This window comes from Rhipicephalus microplus, unplaced genomic scaffold (genome assembly GCF_043290135.1).
Source record: "Rhipicephalus microplus isolate Deutch F79 unplaced genomic scaffold, USDA_Rmic scaffold_135, whole genome shotgun sequence".
NCBI lineage: Eukaryota > Metazoa > Arthropoda > Arachnida > Ixodida > Ixodidae > Rhipicephalus > Rhipicephalus microplus.
The window spans coordinates 207,501-222,500 of record NW_027464707.1 but is presented as its reverse complement, the minus strand read 5'-3'; the positions used below and the strand labels follow the sequence as shown (position 1 = coordinate 222,500).

At 61.5% G+C, this 15,000-nt stretch overlaps 3 non-coding genes across 3 annotated transcripts in view; all 3 read left to right on the top strand.

Annotated features, from left to right (window-relative positions):
• The first annotated feature begins 10,102 nt into the window (after nt 1–10,102).
• LOC142791015 (small subunit ribosomal RNA) lies at nt 10,103–11,917 on the top strand. The gene has a single exon (XR_012889937.1). It is a non-coding gene; the product is annotated as a small subunit ribosomal RNA (ribosomal RNA).
• A 1,719-nt stretch (nt 11,918–13,636) lies between these two features.
• Nucleotides 13,637–13,789, top strand: LOC142790973 (5.8S ribosomal RNA). The gene has a single exon (XR_012889908.1). It is a non-coding gene; the product is annotated as a 5.8S ribosomal RNA (ribosomal RNA).
• Nucleotides 13,790–14,943: 1,154 nt separating this feature from the next.
• Nucleotides 14,944–15,000, top strand: part of LOC142790957 (large subunit ribosomal RNA) — a 3,958-nt gene continuing 3,901 nt past the window's right edge. The window contains exon 1 of the ribosomal RNA XR_012889893.1: nt 14,944–15,000. This exon is cut by the window's right edge and continues 3,901 nt beyond it. This is a non-coding gene — a ribosomal RNA (large subunit ribosomal RNA).

Genomic DNA, 15,000 nt, shown 5'->3' with positions numbered 1-15,000 from the left:
GGAACAGCGCGGCTAAGGGCTCGAAACAAACCCTAAACCGCGCCAAGTACGGAGGGAACAGCGCGGCTAAGGGCTCGAAACAAACCCTAAACCGCGCCAAGTACGGAAGGAACGGCGCGGAGAGGGCTCGAGACAAAGCTCGACCCTAAACCGCGCCAAGTACGGAGGGAACAGCGCGGCTAAGGGCTCGAAACAAACCCTGAACCGCGCCAAGTACGAAAGGAACGGCGCGCAGTAGGGGTTTAAAACAAAGCTGGTCCCAAAATCGCGCCAAGTACGAAAGGAACAGCGCGGTCGAGACTCGGAAGAAAAAGCTTTCAAAGTGTCGTAGCACGATGCACACTGCTGTTCGTGTGGAACAAACGTGACTACCGTGCTGTACGGTGGAGTTCTGTGCGCAAAAGCGGCGCGTGTGTTTCTAAGCACCACAGCGTTGTGTCAAAAAAGAGGTGCCTGAGAGAAACGCATGCGACTGCCGTGCTTTGCGGCATAGCACCGTGCGCAAAAACGGTGCGCATGCAAGAGGTGTCAGAGCTAGCGAACTTGTGCCACGAGCAACAGGTCACTAAAAGCCTATAGATGACGGTGTTGGAGGAAAAGAAAAATATCGAGAAAGCACTGCGGTGTGCCGTGCGTAGGGACGGGCGCGCGTGCCACATGCCGCCGAAATATGGGTGTCGGAGAAAACAGAGTGCCGCGCGTAACGAGGGGCGCGCGTGTTACAGAGAGATATGCCCAAACGCATGAAAGTGTACGCAGGTGTCCTAAGGCAGTTTTTTTTTTTTTTCCTCATTTTGATGTCGCCCCGGCTGACGCGGTTTTCGTTTTTCCGTGCCGCCCCGGCTGACGCGGTTTTCGTTTTTCCGTGCCGCCCCGGCTGACGCAGTTTTTGCGCCGCCCCGGCTGACGCGGTTTTCGCGCCGCCCCGGCTGACGCGGTTTTCGCGCCGCCCCGGCTCACGCGGTTTTTGCGTCGCCCCGGCTGACGCGGTTCGGACTTTGCACTTTTTGGCTCACCCCGGCTGGCGGCCCACTCACTCGATCGCCAGGTCTGTTTGCCCCGGTGGTTCCACCGCCAGGCTTAAGCGCGAACTTTTTTTGTTTGTTTTCTTTTGATTAAGCGCAAGCTTTTTTCTTTGTTTTCTTTTGATTAAGCGCGGGCTTTTTTCTTTGTTTTTTTTTTTGATTTCGCCCCGGCAGACGCGGTTTTTGCGCCGCCCCGGCTGACGCGGTTTTTGCCGCCCCGGCTGACGCAGTTCGGACTTAGCACTTTTCGGCTGTGCCTGGCTGGCGGCCCACTCACTCGATCGCCATGTCTGTTTGCCACAGTTTTCCCGGTGGTGCCGCACCCGGGCTCGCCCCGGCTGACGCAGTTTTCGCGCCGCCCCGGCTGACGCGGTTTCGTGCCGCCCCGGCAGACGCGGTTTTCGCGCCGCCCCGGCTGACGCGGTTTCGTGCCGCCCCGGCAGACGCAGTTCGGACTTAGCACTTTTCGGCTGTGCCTGGCTGGCGGCCCACTCACTCAATCGCCATGTCTGTTTGCCACAGTTTTCCCGGTGGTGCCGCACCCGGGCTCGCCCCGGCTGACGCAGTTTTCGCGCCGCCCCGGCTGACGCGGTTTCGTGCCGCCCCGGCAGACGCGGTTTTCGCGCCGCCCCGGCTGACGCGGTTTCGTGCCGCCCCGGCAGACGCAGTTCGGACTTAGCACTTTTCGGCTGTGCCTGGCTGGCGGCCCACTCACTCGATCGCCATGTCTGTTTGCCACAGTTTTCCCGGTGGTGCCGCACCCGGGCTCGCCCCGGCAGACGCGTTTTTTTTTTTCTTTCGCCCCGGCTGACGCAGTTTTCGCGCCGCCCCGGCTGACGCGGTTTCGTGCCGCCCCGGCAGACGCGGTTTTTTGCGCCGCCCCGGCTGACGCGGTTTTTGCCGCCCCGGCTGACGCAGTTCGGACTTAGCACTTTTCGGCTGTGCCTGGCTGGCGGCCCACTCACTCGATCGCCATGTCTGTTTGCCACAGTTTTCCCGGTGGTGCCGCACCCGGGCTCGCCCCGGCTGACGCAGTTTTCGCGCCGCCCCGGCTGACGCGGTTTCGTGCCGCCCCGGCAGACGCGGTTTTCGCGCCGCCCCGGCTGACGCAGTTCGGACTTAGCACTTTTTGGGCTGAGCCTGGCTGGCGGCCCACTCACTCGATCGCCATGTCTGTTTGCCACAGTCTTCCCGGTGGTGCCGCACCCGGGCTCGCCCCGGCAGACGCGTTTTTTTTTCTTTCGCCCCGGCAGACGTGGTTCCCCCCCCCCTTTTCGCTCGCCCCGGCTGACGAGGTTTTCGCGCCGCCCCGGCTGACGCAGTTTTTTCGCGCCGCCCCGGCTGACGCGGTTTCGTGCCGCCCCGGCTGACGCGGTTTTCGCGCCGCCCCGGCTGACGCGGTTTTTGCGTCGCCCCGGCTGACACGGTTCGGACTTTGCACTTTTCGGCTGTGCCTGGCTGGCGGCCCACTCACTCGATCGCCATGTCTGTTTGCCACAGTTTTCCCGGTGGTGCCGCACCCGGGCTCGCCCCGGCTGACGCAGTTTTCGCGCCGCCCCGGCTGACGCGGTTTCGTGCCGCCCCGGCAGACGCGGTTTTCGCGCCGCCCCGGCTGACGCGGTTTCGTGCCGCCCCGGCAGACGCAGTTCGGACTTAGCACTTTTCGGCTGTGCCTGGCTGGCGGCCCACTCACTCAATCGCCATGTCTGTTTGCCACAGTTTTCCCGGTGGTGCCGCACCCGGGCTCGCCCCGGCTGACGCAGTTTTCGCGCCGCCCCGGCTGACGCGGTTTCGTGCCGCCCCGGCAGACGCGGTTTTCGCGCCGCCCCGGCTGACGCGGTTTCGTGCCGCCCCGGCAGACGCAGTTCGGACTTAGCACTTTTCGGCTGTGCCTGGCTGGCGGCCCACTCACTCGATCGCCATGTCTGTTTGCCACAGTTTTCCCGGTGGTGCCGCACCCGGGCTCGCCCCGGCTGACGCAGTTTTCGCGCCGCCCCGGCTGACGCGGTTTCGTGCCGCCCCGGCAGACGCGGTTTTCGCGCCGCCCCGGCTGACGCGGTTTCGTGCCGCCCCGGCAGACGCAGTTCGGACTTAGCACTTTTCGGCTGTGCCTGGCTGGCGGCCCACTCACTCGATCGCCATGTCTGTTTGCCACAGTTTTCCCGGTGGTGCCGCACCCGGGCTCGCCCCGGCAGACGCGTTTTTTTTTTCTTTCGCCCCGGCTGACGCAGTTTTCGCGCCGCCCCGGCTGACGCGGTTTCGTGCCGCCCCGGCAGACGCGGTTTTTTGCGCCGCCCCGGCTGACGCGGTTTTTGCCGCCCCGGCTGACGCAGTTCGGACTTAGCACTTTTCGGCTGTGCCTGGCTGGCGGCCCACTCACTCGATCGCCATGTCTGTTTGCCACAGTTTTCCCGGTGGTGCCGCACCCGGGCTCGCCCCGGCTGACGCAGTTTTCGCGCCGCCCCGGCTGACGCGGTTTCGTGCCGCCCCGGCAGACGCGGTTTTCGCGCCGCCCCGGCTGACGCAGTTCGGACTTAGCACTTTTTGGGCTGAGCCTGGCTGGCGGCCCACTCACTCGATCGCCATGTCTGTTTGCCACAGTCTTCCCGGTGGTGCCGCACCCGGGCTCGCCCCGGCAGACGCGTTTTTTTTTCTTTCGCCCCGGCAGACGTGGTTCCCCCCCCCCTTTTCGCTCGCCCCGGCTGACGAGGTTTTCGCGCCGCCCCGGCTGACGCAGTTTTCGCGCCGCCCCGGCTGACGCGGTTTTCGCGCCGCCCCGGCTGACGCGGTTTTTGCGTCGCCCCGGCTGACACGGTTCGGACTTTGCACTTTTCGGCTGTGCCTGGCTGGCGGCCCACTCACTCGATCGCCATGTCTGTTTGCCACAGTTTTCCCGGTGGTGCCGCACCCGGGCTCGCCCCGGCTGACGCAGTTTTCGCGCCGCCCCGGCTGACGCGGTTTCGTGCCGCCCCGGCAGACGCGGTTTTCGCGCCGCCCCGGCTGACGCGGTTTCGTGCCGCCCCGGCAGACGCAGTTCGGACTTAGCACTTTTCGGCTGTGCCTGGCTGGCGGCCCACTCACTCAATCGCCATGTCTGTTTGCCACAGTTTTCCCGGTGGTGCCGCACCCGGGCTCGCCCCGGCTGACGCAGTTTTCGCGCCGCCCCGGCTGACGCGGTTTCGTGCCGCCCCGGCAGACGCGGTTTTCGCGCCGCCCCGGCTGACGCGGTTTCGTGCCGCCCCGGCAGACGCAGTTCGGACTTAGCACTTTTCGGCTGTGCCTGGCTGGCGGCCCACTCACTCGATCGCCATGTCTGTTTGCCACAGTTTTCCCGGTGGTGCCGCACCCGGGCTCGCCCCGGCAGACGCGTTTTTTTTTCTTTCGCCCCGGCTGACGCAGTTTTCGCGCCGCCCCGGCTGACGCGGTTTCGTGCCGCCCCGGCAGACGCGGTTTTTTGCGCCGCCCCGGCTGACGCGGTTTTTGCCGCCCCGGCTGACGCAGTTCGGACTTAGCACTTTTCGGCTGTGCCTGGCTGGCGGCCCACTCACTCGATCGCCATGTCTGTTTGCCACAGTTTTCCCGGTGGTGCCGCACCCGGGCTCGCCCCGGCTGACGCAGTTTTCGCGCCGCCCCGGCTGACGCGGTTTCGTGCCGCCCCGGCAGACGCGGTTTTCGCGCCGCCCCGGCTGACGCAGTTCGGACTTAGCACTTTTTGGGCTGAGCCTGGCTGGCGGCCCACTCACTCGATCGCCATGTCTGTTTGCCACAGTCTTCCCGGTGGTGCCGCACCCGGGCTCGCCCCGGCAGACGCGTTTTTTTTTCTTTCGCCCCGGCAGACGTGGTTCCCCCCCCCCTTTTCGCTCGCCCCGGCTGACGAGGTTTTCGCGCCGCCCCGGCTGACGCAGTTTTCGCGCCGCCCCGGCTGACGCGGTTTCGTGCCGCCCCGGCTGACGCGGTTTTTGCGTCGCCCCGGCTGACACGGTTCGGACTTTGCACTTTTCGGCTGTGCCTGGCTGGCGGCCCACTCACTCGATCGCCATGTCTGTTTGCCACAGTTTTCCCGGTGGTGCCGCACCCGGGCTTGCCCCGGCAGACGCGTTTTTTTTTTTCTTTCGCCCCGGCTGACGCAGTTTTCGCCCCGCCCCGGCTGACGCGGTTTCGTGCCGCCCCGGCAGACGCGGTTTTTTGCGCCGCCCCGGCTGACGCGGTTTTTGCCGCCCCGGCTGACGCAGTTCGGACTTTGCACTTTTTGGCTGAGCCTGGCTGGCGGCCCACTCACTCGATCGCCATGTCTGTTTGCCACAGTTTTCCCGGTGGTGCCGCACCCGGGCTCGCCCCGGCAGACGCGTTTTTTTTTTCCTTCGCCCCGGCAGACGTGGTTCCCCCCCCCCCCCTCCGTCTTTCTTTTTGTTTTTTTTTTCGCCGCGGCTGAAGTGGATTTTTCGGTGCCTCGACGCCCCGGTAGTCGCGGTTTTTCCGTTTCCGCACGGCCCCGGCTGACGCTGCTCGGTCACAGTCGCCTTTTGTGAGGATTGCAGACTTCTTGAGCGCGGGTGTTTTTTTTTTGTTGTTGTTGTTGTTTTATTACGCATTCGCTCCAGCAGACGCTGTTTAGACTTTTTGTTTCCTCTTTTATCCTGCGACGAGGTGACGAGGTTTATTCGGTGCCCCGCCGCCCCGGCTGAAGTGATTTTTCCTGTCCCGTGCCGCCCCGGCTGACGCGGTTGGGACTTCGCGTTTGTTCGGCCGCCACGGGTTTTGGCGCACTCGCTCGGTTGCTTGTTGTTGCCACTTGTTGCGAACCCAGGTTTCTTGAGCGAGCGCGGGCGTTTTTTCTTCCTTTCTTTCTTTGTTCTATGTGTTAGCGAATCGGCCTTTAATATCACACGAGGACTCACAACCAACAATTTTCAGTTTGAAGTGTAAAAAATCTGCAGGTGTTGACGTAACTGACTTGCCCCGTACCCTTGAGTACATCCATGAAGTTCTCGTAGTACTACTAAATCGCATTATTCCAAGTGGAGAAATTCCCATAAACTTGCAAACCTCTACACGAAAATCGGTGCGCGTGATAAAGTTGAAAATTATCGTCCGATATCAAATGTGCCTTCTATAACACAAATTCTAGGAAAAAAAAAAAACACTTGTTCGCCGTTTTCTGCGCCGTGACTGGCAGCACTCCGGCGAAGCGAAACGGGGTCGATTCGAGCACGATATCGGCGTCTTTCGACGTGCTCGCCGGCGACCGTCGCACGAGTACGTCGCACGAGCGCGTCTGCCGGGGCGCCGTTTGCGAAGCCGACGCAAAAGTGGGAACCGCCGCTCGGATGATCGCCGCTTTCGGCAGAGTGAGTGTTGGCACTCCGGGGAAGCGAAACAGCGTGAATGCGCCCACGAAATCGGCGTATTTTGAAGTGCCCGCCGGCGACCGTCGCACGAGTACGGTAAACCGCGTCAGCCGGGGCGTAGTTCGGGACGCCGACGAAAAAGTGGGAAGCGCAACTCGGATCTTCGCCGTTTTTGCAGGAGTGAGTGGCGGCCCTCCTGCGAGACCAAGAAGCATCGATTCGTGCACGAATTCGGCGCCTTTCGACGTGATCGCCGGCGACCGTCGCTCGAGTAGGGCAAACCGCGTCTGCCGGGGCGGGCTTCGGGACGCCGATGCGAAAGTGGGAAACGCTGCTCGGATGTTCGCCGTTTTTGGCCGAGTGAGTGCTGGCACTCGGGCGAAGCCAAACGGGGCCGATTACGGCACGATATCGGCGTCTTTCGACGTGCCCGGCGGCGACCGTCGCACGAGTACGGTAAACCGCGTCAGCCCGGGCGGAGTTCGGGACGCCGATGCGAAAGTGGAGAACGCCGCTCGGATCTTCGCCGTTTTTGGAGGAGTGAGTGGCGGCACTCCGGAGAAGCCAAGGAGCGCCAATTAGCGCACGATATCGGCGTCTTTCGACGCGCTCGCCGGCGACCGTCGCACGAGTAGGGCAAACCGCGTCTGCCGGGGCGGGGTTTACGACGCCGACGCAAAAGTGGGAACCGCCGCTCGGATGTTGGCCGTTTTTGGCAGAGTGAGTGCTGGCACACCGGCGACGCGAAAGAGCGCGAAAGCGCCCACGAAAGTGGCGTATTTGGACGTGCTTGACGGCGACCGCTGCAGGAGTACGAAAAACCACGTCAGCCGGGGCGAGCGACCCACGGCGGTCTGGGTGCTTATCGCTGCTATTATAGGGGCACCCCGGCAGACGCAGAAAAAAAAAATTTTTTTTCGACCTTCTTTTTTGCTGGTCGAGCTCGGGTAACCCAGGTCGCAATGGGAGCCGCGCACGAAAGCGGCGTCGCGAGACGCGTTCGCGGTCGCTAGTCGCACGAGCTCGGCAACCGCGTCAGCCGGCGCGGAGTTCGGGATGCCGACGGCTAAGTGGGTACCGCTGCTCGGATGTTCGCCGTTTTTGGCCGAGTGAGTGCTGGCACTCCGGCGAAGCGAAACGGGGCCGATTCGGGCACGATATCGGCGTATTTCGACGTGCTCGCCGGCGACCGTCGCACGAGTACGGCAAAGCGCGTCTGCCGGGGCGAGGTTTGCGATGCCGACGAAAAAGTGGGAAGCGCCGCTCGGATCTTCGCCGTTTTTGCAGGAGTGAGTGGCGGCCCTCCTGCGAGACCAAGAAGCATCGACTCGCGCACGATATCGGTGTCTTTCGACGTGCCCGCCGGCCACCGCCGCACGAGTACGGCAAACCGCGTATGCCGGGGCGGGGTTGGCGACGCCGACGCAAAAGTGGGAACCGCCACTAGGATGTTCGCCGTTTTTGGCAGAGTGAGTGCTGGCACTCCGGCGAAGCGAAAGAGCGCGAATGCGCCCACGAAAGTGGCGTGTTTGGACGTGCTTGACGACGACCACCGCAGGAAAACGAAAAACCACGTCAGCCGGGGCGAGCGACCCATGGCGGTCTGGGTGCTTATCGCTGCTATTATAGGGGCACCCCGGCAGACGCAAAAAAAAAAAAATTTTTTTTCGACATTCTTTTTTGCTCGTCGACCTCGGGTGACCCAGGTCGCAGTGGGAGCCGCGCACGAAAGCGGCGTCGCGAGACGGCTTCGCGGTCGCTAGTCGCACGAGCTCGGCAACCGCGTCTGCCGGGGCGGAGTTCGGGACGCCGACGGCTAAGTGGGAACCGCCGCTCGGATGTTCGCCGTTTGTGGCCGAGTGAGTGCTGGCACTCCGGCGAAGCCAAACGGGGCCGATTCCGGCACGATATCGGCGTCTTTCTACGTGCTCGCCGGCGACCGTCGCACGAGTACGGCAAAGTGCGTCTGCCGGGGCGGGGTTTGCGACGCGTACGCAATAGTGAGAACCGTCGCTCGGATGTTCGTCGTCTTTCGCCGAGCCAGTGCTGGCACTCCGGCGAAGCCGAACGGAGCCGATTCGGGCACGATATCGGCGTCTTTCCACGTGCTCGCCGGCGACCGTCGCACGAGTACGGTAAACCGCGTCAGCCGGGGCGGAGTTCGGGACGCCGATGCGAAAGTGGGAAGCGCCGCTCGGATCTTCGCCGTTTTTGGAGGAGTCAGTGGCGGCACTCCGGTGAAGCCAAGGTGCGCCAATTCGCGCACGATATCGGCGTCTTTCGACGTGCCCGCCGGCCACCGTCGCACGAGTACGGCAAACCTCGTCTGCCGGGGCGGGGTTTGCGACGCCGACGCAAAAGTGGGAACCGCCGCTCGGATGTTCGCCGTTTTTGGCAGAGTGAGTGCTGGCACTCCGGCGAAGCGAAAGAGCGTGAATGCGCCCACGAAAGTAGCGTATTTGGACGTGCTTGACGGCGACCGCCGCAGGAGTACGAAAAACCACGTCAGCCGGGGCGAGCGACCCACGGCGGTCTGGGTGCTTATCGCTGCTATTATAGGGGCACCCCGGCAGACGCAGAAAGAAAAAAAAAAATGGGGACATGGCGTGCGTCACCGTGCGGCTTCGCAGCGTTGCCGAAGTCGCCGAGCCCTTCGACTGAGCCGAACGGCGGACAGGGAACGTTGGTCGGCCGTTCTAACCTGTCGGTGCCACGCCGAGACGTCGTTAAGGAAAACCGCGTCGTGGGCCTCTACGACGCCGTCGAGTCGTTGTACGTTTGGTGTCCAGCGTGTCGGCGGCGAGTAGCGGACACGTCGTTCACGACTTCGGTCTTTCGCAGTCGACGCGAACTTGCGGAGAGTCGTGGTGCCTCACGTTTTCGGCAGAAACCGCGGCGGAATTTTCCCGTGCGTGCGCGCACGACCTCGGTGCTGTGCCGTCAGCGTAGTGTTGCACAAACTCGTGGCCTACCCAAGGTGCGGTACGTTTGCGGCCGTATCCTCGGTGGGAATTTCGTGAGTAGGGTCGCAAATTCTACGACCTCGGCGGGTTTGAGAGCGACGTAGACTTGTGGCACGCTCAACGTGCCACACGTTTCGGGGCACACCCGCGGTGAAATTTTCTCGAGTACGCTCGTATTAGTGCCCAAGGAGGTCTGGGTACTTATCGCTGCTATTATGTGGGGGTTCTCGTGAGCGGCGTACGCGAAAGCGACCGGGTGTCTGATATGCGGCGGGCTTCGGCCTCGTCAAGCGTGTCCTCGGGTCTGCTCCAGGGGAATCCACGGCAGTCGTCTGCAGCCTCATCCGCTTGATGCGTTAGGGGCTGGTTGTCGGACGGTGCCGTTTTACCACGATATCGAGGTGTGTTCCGTGTCGTCCTCGGGCGATTCAGATGCGAAAGCGCCGAAGACGCGGGCGTGACCCGTCGTCTGGCGGCTTTGCAGTCTCGGCTCCGTTGCTAGTTCCGGCCGGTCCACCGACAGTGCAGCGGGCTTGGGCAACCCGCACGGCGCGACCGAGTCGATGCAACGAAAAAGAGCGAGCATGAACGTGCTTCTTGCCGCACGGCTCCCACTCGTCTTTCGGGAAGGTTGTGCCGTAGCGAGCTCGAACGCCGTCATCTCGGAGTGCAAAATAAGCGTGTTGGGGCGCCTGAAGGTGGCCTCCGCCGCACACAGACTGCGTCCGGCCCGCCGAAGGCGAGGACGGACGCGCAGTCGAACGATTACCTGGTTGATCCTGCCAGTAATCATATGCTTGTCTCAAAGATTAAGCCATGCATGTCTAAGTACATGCCGAAATAAGGCGAAACCGCGAATGGCTCATTAAATCAGTTATGGTTCCTTAGATCGTTTCTTCCTACTTGGATAACTGTGGCAATTCTAGAGCTAATACATGCAGTGAGCCTGGAGCCCTTTGGGTAACGGGTGCTTTTATTAGACCAAGATCGATCGGGTTTCGGCCCGTATTGTGTGGTGACTCTGGATAACTTTGTGCTGATCGCATGGCCACGAGCCGGCGACGTTTCTTTCAAGTGTCTGCCTTATCAACTTTCGATGGTAGGTTACTTGCTTACCATGGTTGTTACGGGTAACGGAGAATCAGGGTTCGATTCCGGAGAGGGAGCCTGAGAAACGGCTACCACATCCAAGGAAGGCAGCAGGCGCGCAAATTACCCACTCCCGGCACGGGGAGGTAGTGACGAAAAATAACAATACGGGACTCTTTTGAGGCCCCGTAATTGAAATGAGTACACTCTAAATCCTTTAACGAGGATCAATTGGAGGGCAAGTCTGGTGCCAGCAGCCGCGGTAATTCCAGCTCCAATAGCGTATACTAAAGCTGCTGCGGTTAAAAAGCTCGTAGTTGGATCTCAGTTCCAGACGAGTAGTGCATCTACCCGATGCGACGGCTCGGACTGAACATCATGCCGGTTCTTTCTTGGTGCACTTCATTGTGTGCCTCGAGATGGCCGGTGCTTTTACTTTGAAAAAATTAGAGTGCTCAACGCAGGCGAGTCGCCTGAATAAACTTGCATGGAATAATAGAACAAGACCTCGTTTCTGTTCTGTTGGTTTTTGGAATACGAGGTAATGATTAAGAGGGACGGACGGGGGCATTCGTATTGCGGCGCTAGAGGTGAAATTCTTGGACCGTCGCAAGACGAACTACTGCGAAAGCATTTGCCAAGAATGTTTTCATTGATCAAGAACGAAAGTCAGAGGTTCGAAGGCGATCAGATACCGCCCTAGTTCTGACCATAAACGATGCCAACCAGCGATCCGCCTGAGTTACTCAAATGACTCGGCGGGCAGCTTCCGGGAAACCAAAGTATTTGGGTTCCGGGGGAAGTATGGTTGCAAAGCTGAAACTTAAAGGAATTGACGGAAGGGCACCACCAGGAGTGGAGCCTGCGGCTTAATTTGACTCAACACGGGAAAACTTACCCGGCCCGGACACTGGGAGGATTGACAGATTGAGAGCTCTTTCTTGATTCGGTGGATGGTGGTGCATGGCCGTTCTTAGTTGGTGGAGCGATTTGTCTGGTTAATTCCGATAACGAACGAGACTCTAGCCTATTAAATAGGTGCGGGGTTCCCAGCACCTTACAACCTTCTTAGAGGGACAAGCGGCTCCTAGCCGCACGAAACAGAGCAATAACAGGTCTGTGATGCCCTTAGATGTCCGGGGCCGCACGCGCGCTACACTGAAGGAAGCAGCGTGTCTTTATCCCTGTCTGAAAAGACTGGGTAACCCGTGGAACTTCTTTCGTGATTGGGATAGGGGCTTGCAATTGTTCCCCTTGAACGAGGAATTCCCAGTAAGCGCGAGTCATAAGCTCGCGTTGATTACGTCCCTGCCCTTTGTACACACCGCCCGTCGCTACTACCGATTGAATGATTTAGTGAGGTCTTCGGACCGATGTCCGGCGCGGCCTTTCGGTTGCGCCGGTCTGTTGGAAAGATGACCAAACTTGATCATTTAGAGGAAGTAAAAGTCGTAACAAGGTTTCCGTAGGTGAACCTGCGGAAGGATCATTAACGGATTGTGAAGGGTGAGCGCCTCAGCTGCGTCTGCGCCCGACACTTTCTGCCGCTGACCCCGTTTGGACGCGGGGTCGGCTTTTCCCCACGGGGCTGCCTGAATGTGGAGCGGCACCCCGTGACAAATTGTTGCGCCCAGCGGACGCCAACACCGCGACCTTGGACGGTCGGCCAGGTGGCGGACGCGGGTACAAACGGCGCAACGCACTCATAGGTCGGCTTTCGACCCGCCACAGCACCGTGGCTCGAAGCGCTCGAAATGCGCGACCCGACCGCTGCGGGACCGCCTAGTACTGTAAACAGGAGCGGCGGAGCGCGAACGGCGAGTCGTGGTTACGTCGGTAGAAGGCGAGGCTGCGCGTTCCCGAAACGCCAGCCGAGTGCCCTCCCGACCGTTCGAGCGTGCAAGAACGAGACCCGACAATCGCGCGGCGACTGCCAAGTACGAGAGGAACGGCACAAGCGTCGGCGGTCGGTCAAGGAACTGGCGATGTGACGGGTCCGCTGTGCACCAGTGCATACCGTCCCGCCGTCCGCGGCAAGCGCCTCCGCGTCCTCGGGTGACGGAGGCTGCCGGTCGGTTCTTGCAGGCGAGGGATCTCGCTGGCACCGGTTCGCGTTGACGCGCGGCCGGTCATGGCACGGCGATGCGACGGCCGAGGTGCGCAGTACTCGATGGAGGAACCGCACGCTCCGATGACCGTCCCGCCCTCCGCGGCGTATGCGTACCGACCGTAATGGTTGCAGCAGCGCCGGCCGGCTTTTGAATTCGCCACACGAAACACGGTGCGAGATCGCGGTTAGGGGAGCGTCGACGTTGCCAGGCGTTTTGCTTGCTGCCGAGGGAAAGGCGGCACGGCCACGTCGCGCTCGTCGCGATTAGCGGGTCTGCGCGCTTTGGGAAGGTGCCGCAACGACTTGCCGAAAGAGGAAGCACGGAAGAACGAGGGACTTGGACGTCCCGACAATTGAACGCACTTGCGGCCAGGCCCTTGCTGGCTTCGTTCTTCCGCCTCGAGTAGGCTCGTACGCGGCTCCGGCGCCGAAAGTGGTCCTTGGCACCGACTTCGGTGGACGTGGGAAGTGCCGCGCAAGTACGGCGCGCCTGGCTCCACCTGTTGGCTAAAGTAGGCAGCCGGATCGGCATTTTGGTGTGCGGTGGCAAACCGTGGATGCGAAAAAAGCTTGTGCGATTTCGTGGAACAAAAAGCGGGGGTCCCCCTTTTTATGCGGAGGAGACCGACCCGCCTGCCGTGGTGAACCGCGACGCCACGGTAAAAACGGGAGAGGCTTGTCGATGGGACCGTGCATCCCGCGCTCCACGGAGGCCGGGAGGCGGCCGCCCGAGGAAATGTGTAGCCGTCGAGGCCCGCATCTGCGTGCACTCTTATCCAAATGGGTGTACCGCAGGCATTTTCTGGTTAGGCGGGCCAATGAGAGCGAGCACACAACGATACCTACGGGTCCGGCTTGGAGAACCGGCTTCGACGCCTCCCGAGTATTTATAGAGGGGTGGACCACGAAAGCACTCGCAAGTAGCGAAAGCGAAACGCCGTCCGAAACACACCGTTTGCTCGATTTGCGGCAGCCGAAAAAGGCGCGGCAGAGTTTTGGAGTCCAAGCGTGCGCTGAAAAGCGCCCTTCTTGGCCACTGTTTGGCCGAGTGCCAGAAACGTTTGGTTTTGACTGTACGGAATTGAACAAACACTTTTTCACGACTCTAAGCGGTGGATCACTCGGTTCTCGGGTCGATGAAGAACGCAGCCAGCTGCGAGACTTGGTGTGAATTGCAGGACACACTGAGCACTGATTCTTTGAACGCACATTGCGGCCTTGGGTCTTCCCTTGGCTTCGTCTGTCTGAGGGTCGGATCACATATCAAGAGAGCCTTCGGCGCACAAGGGAACGTGAGCCGTCGACTCGTTTTGACCGCGTCGGCAACACGGACAGCACGCTGAACACCTCACAGCGAGCGCCAACAGCGGCCACTCAAGGGCGAGACGGTGGCGACCGTCGTGCCAGAGCCCAACCGAAACGGGGGCGACCGACTGCATTGAGGATGTGGCACCTCGTTGAGACCGCCGCAGGACTTCGAGTCGGAAGGAAGCCTGCAGGGAAAGTGCGGTCGAGGTTGCGTACTCCTCTCTGCGACCGGGCGCGCAAGAGCTGCGAGAGCCACGGACGCGCAACTTTAACGCACGGTAAACACGAGGAGCGAAAGCCGGCCAGCAAAGCTTCTCCAGCCGTGCGCAAAGTGCGCGAGATCGCAGCCTTGCGTTGCGCTTGTTGCCCTCGAAGTAAGCAGGGTGTCCCGTAGACCGGGCGCTCGAACACGCTGCGGGGCCGTGCCTCCTCCAGGCTTTGCCGCGCGAACAGGGAACGTTCGCGCGCAAAGCGCAGGGAGGTGAGGAGGCTGCGCCCGACGTTTGCGGTTCGCTGCGTACGCGGTTGATGCGGAGAGCACGGCGCGACGACTTGCCGCGAAGCGGAAAAAGTCTCCCGCACGAGTTGGCGAAACGTTGGCGAAGCTTAAGGCGTTCTCGTCGTAGTCCGCCGTCGGTCTAAGTGCTTCGCAGTTCCCGTCCCGTTCAAAAAACTGGGCCACTCCAGTTGGGGCGGGGGCGACGCTACACGAGACGATGCCTCTCGCCAGGCTGCGTGGCTGCCCTTGCGGCGGCGGCGACTGGCCTCGGCGGTGTTTGGGCTTTCGACACGGTCGTTTATCACGCAACTGCTCGGACGACGCACGCGCGCAGCGGAATGCCGCTTGCCAGCCTTGTGAAGATGTGACCCTGTACAGGGTTGCGGGCGCACTTGGTAGGGCGTCGTACTCGGTTCGCGATGGGTTTACGAACGTGTCCCGTCACTTCCACGTCACACCGGTTGTGCGCCGCACGCGTGCAGCGGGGAAGCCGATTGCCAGCCTTGTGAAGAAGTGGCCCTGTACAGGGTTGCGGGCGCACTTGGTAGGGCGAGCGCACGCGGTCGTGCAGGAAGTTGATGGAAGCGAATGTATCCGCTGTCGACCTCAGATCAGGCGAGACAACCCGCTGAATTTAAGCATATCACTAAGCGGAGGA